This window comes from Sapajus apella, unplaced genomic scaffold (genome assembly GCF_009761245.1).
Source record: "Sapajus apella isolate SASKATOON/1434 unplaced genomic scaffold, GSC_monkey_1.0 scaffold33, whole genome shotgun sequence".
NCBI lineage: Eukaryota > Metazoa > Chordata > Mammalia > Primates > Cebidae > Sapajus > Sapajus apella.
In genome coordinates this window covers 16153109-16157643 of record NW_022436973.1, presented here as the reverse complement: position 1 = coordinate 16157643, position 4535 = coordinate 16153109, and positions in this window count along the sequence as shown.

Below are 4535 nucleotides of genomic sequence, written 5' to 3'. Positions count from 1 at the left end.
TATGTGTTAATTGACTGATTATGCTATCGGTAAGGCTTATAGTCAATAGTAAGCTATTAGCTAAGGTTTTGGGGAGGCAAACCTTATACATGGACTTTTGAGTAGTTTTCCTTGTACTTAATGAATACCTTATGGATAGGTACTTTGAAACTATGGAAATTTGCTTTTACTTTTTTACTTTCACCTACTAATTTTACAATCTATGGATGATTCTTGCCTAAAATACAGTATCAGTTGCAGTAAAATAATTTATACATTTTATCATTATTGCCATTTCTTACTTAGCCTTCTGCTGTTGGGCAGAGCTTTCTTTTTTTCCTCATTGATTTATGTATTCAAATTAGTGTAGACTCATGAATTCCCTTTTTATTTAATGGGAATTGTATATGTGTGGGGACCAACTCAGAACTCCAGAGTTGACATAAAGATTATTTTAAGCCAAAGATATTTGAAATTTAACATACCATATGCAAGAAAAAAAAAAGCCTTCTCAGACCTTTGCTTATCTGACTATAAGCAGTAACTTCTAGAAAATAAGGCTGCCATAAGTTCCTCTTCAGGTTTCATCTGCTTCTAGAACACAAATAATCCTACCCCAAATCCCTTCTCCAGAAGCGTTTTATGGCCCCAAAGGAAATTGAAAGACCATTTATACCTGTATAGATAAACATTATCACATGTATTTTTATCGCCTGTTTGTTCACCTGAAAACCCATGTATCTTTTTAAAAAGCCATTGTGTTTATATAAATGCCTTCTCCCCCTCCCCTTTACTTATCAAGATGATATATGAGCCACCAATTTTAACTATCCCTTTTAGTTACTCATCACTGAGTTCCCCCAAGTGTATATGCCTTGCATGCATAAATAAATTTTTTTTCCTCCTGTTAAAATGCCTTTGTCAGTTTAATTCACAGGCTCCAGGCATTGAACCTAAGAGGGTGGAGGAAAAGTTAATTCTCCCCTATATGATCGTTTACTATCATTATTAATTTTGATGTTCAAATTGTTCCTAATTTAACTAGTGGAAAACCCTTCAAGTTGGTTCCTGATAAAAAGACATTTTGTTTTCTAAAATAATCAGAGGACTGTTTATTCCTTAAATGTGAGAGAAAATGCCTACCCTTGGCTTCCCTCAAGAACAAGGAAAATTAGTGCAACAGCAGATTTTCAGAGGTGATCACTTTCTGTTTTCACTCTAGTGAGTACAACATTTCTAAAATGTCAGTTTGATATATAGTGGTGTCGTGGGATCACCTTCAGCGACTTGCAAATATAAACTGAGAGTGAGCATTAATGTTAGGTCCTATTATCTTTACCCACATATGCAGTGTTTTTATTTTAATGCCTCAACAACATGTTTAAAGGGGAATTGTGTGAGGGGAACAGTTACACAATTGACTGAGTTTATTTGGAGTTTAATGCTAAACCCAAACAGAGCAGAGCCACAGTTCTAACAGTGGCCTAGAAGAACATTGATGCTATTCAAAGAGTGGTCCATGGGCCAGCAGCATCAGCATCACGGTGAGATTGGTCGCATTCCCCGCTGCCCAAAATTATAGTACTGAAGTCTATATGAGCATAACAAAAATGTTATAGAGGAAATCTTACTGGCATAAAAAGACCATCAATGTTGCATGAAAAGTATACTACAAGTAAGTAGTATAATATCAAACTTGTACATGCGCAACACACACATAAATAGTAATTTTTCTGGGTCTTAGAATTATGAGTTATCTGACACTTATTGTTTTATTTTGGCTACCTGTATTTTCTGTTTCTCTCTCTTTATTGTTTTTCTCTCTCTCTTTTACAATGTACATGTATTGTACATGTACTTTGTAATTAACAATTTTTTTTAAAAAAGGAAAAAACACAAGTTAACACAGAATTCCCTAATACCAAAATGAGTTTATTAGTATTTGCCACTTTTATGCCTTTTTGCGCATTGCATTAAGATTCTCTCAGAAGACATGGAGCCAAGAATTCAGGAGGAAATAATGTGTGAAGGGAGTGATCCCAGGGGAGAGCAGTATGGGGTAAGGAGTATGAAACAGGACAGGGAAATGAACGGAGCCAAAGAAGGGTGAGCTTTCAGATGAAGCCACAGCTTCTGAGTAGGCCAGGGGATCTGTAGTGCACAGGCAAGGAGCTGGCTTCTAGGTTCCTGTATCAGCCAATAGCTTCAGGCTTGAAGGTCTACTAGCAAGGCTGATCCAGTGCTCAAGGGCAAGTCTGCAAAGGTCATGGTGGGAACTATTGGTTAGAAAGCATGCAGAAGCTACGGCTGCAGGCATAGCACAGGAAAGGGGACACATGCACTTATCTTTAAACTTATACTTTGGTGAACTGGGTAAGACTGTGGGTTTTATATTAGCAGACCCGGATTTGAATCTGCATACTGTTAGTAAGCTGCATTTACTGCCTGCTTACCTGTGGATTAAGTTATGATGGTCATGACTCCCAATTTTATCATTTATAAAGTAGGGATAATAATATGTCCCTCAATGAACTCTTATGAGACTCTAGTTGAATAATGTCTTTATGGGTGCTCAGTCTGTGCCTATGCCTAGTTGGTGGTCAATATGTGGTTTGTTTTTAATCATCTTTCAGGAGGACAAGTGAATCAAAAGAAGGCGCAGGAAGGAATAAGGACCCAGACCTGGACAGTCAGAACAGAAAGGGCTTCCTGGAGCAGATTCACTTTCAAGCCATCAAAGTGATTTAAACAGATATATGTGTGGGTGTGGCTATCCATATATACATACAGATATAACACCATATATATATCACACTATGTATATATCACCACTATATATCTATATATCACCACTATCTATCATATCTATCTATATATATAGAGAGAGAGAGAGAGAATTTTTTTTGAGACAGGGTCTCACTGGAGCGCAGCTGCGCAGTCACAGCTCATTGCAATCTTTCCCTCTTGGGTTCAAGTGATCCTCCTGCCTCCGCCTACTGATTTTTTAAAAAATATTTATTAGAGTTTCACCATGTTGGTCAGGCTGGTCTCAAACTTCCAACCTCAAGTGATCAGTCTGCTTCCGCCTCCCAAAATACTAGGATTACAGGCCTGAGCCACTGCATCTAGTCCTAAACATGCAGATATTTTATCTGCATATTTATCCACTTTAGTTTCTGACAATCAGAGAAAAATGCAAAATTCCTATTTGCCATGAGATATAGTTACTAATTTCAGTAGTAGTTCCAGTGGATTGTGGCCCAAAGGTTATCTAGGTAATTACTAGTAAGGTAATTAAAACAATGTCTTACGTCAAGTTTCCTAGAAATAGAAGCTTAGATGGGGAATCTAATGCAAGTGACTTACTGAGGAGGAATGTGTCAGGGAGTGAGAGATGCAGAATAAAGCAGGGAAAGACCTGAGGGAAGAATGTGATCTCAGGAAGGTTTTAGCACCAGCCTAATTTCATGGGGAGCTGTGGAAGATGAATGGAACCACAGAGGTTGTCCTGCCCAGAGAGAAGAAGCCTGGGCTATTTTATCCTGCATGATCAGTCATTTGCTGGCCCCTTGTTGGGAGAGAAACCTTACAAGTATCACCTGGCTGACTGGCAAGGTGGCTGTGATCGGCCAAAGGCAATCCCCAGAGAAGTGGGTAGCGCTTAGCTTCCAACCACAGCAGCTGAGCACTGGGTAGGCCAGCTGGTTAAGGGGATCTGGGCAGTGCACCAAGAGCATCTGCTACAAATGGCACGCTCTTGTGTGCAAAGTTTAGGTGCAAAATTTCAGAAGGTGACTCCTTGAGATCGTTTTGCATGACGCACTTTGTTTTTAAAAAGAATATAACTTCAACAAACTTCCGAACTTGCCTCATTGTTACGAATAAAGATGAATGAGCAAGAGCAGCGTTGGAAACTGACTTGGCAGCTACTTGAAAAGGGTATCACAAATCCCACTGGTGGTTTCTGTTTCTTCAAACTTGAGTGTTATCAATTGTCAAAAAGTATGAACGTGACAGACAGACAGATGTACTCAGCCTTATGCTCAGGATAAGGTCACATCTAATTGATACAAATCAATCATCTCCAGTGAAGTTAGTTTAGCAACTTTTATTAAATTCACACTGTAGCCATGAAAAGTGCCCAAGAGAACTACTAAGCCTGTACTTTGTTGTTAAAAAGGGTGGTATAAAAAGAGAGAAACAGGAAAATTCAAATGGCTTCTCCACATCAGGCATAAATGTGAAGTAAATAGTCATCTGCTGAACTATGGTATTATTAACTATTTATACAGTATGTATATTTTGTTATATGGATTTCTGATTCTATAACAATGCATCCTAGGGGAAGTTTACAAATGAAAGTAGATGGGATGTTTGTGCATATCAAAGAAACTTATGTTAATATTCTTATATCCTTAGGTAGTTACTACTGCATTGTGAATTTCATCTGAGTAATAAGGAATAACTGAATATTATGTTAAGATTCTGGAACTGGCTGGAGATTTCTTTTATCCTAGATAAATAATTGAGTATTGTGTGATGTGATGTGTGACGTG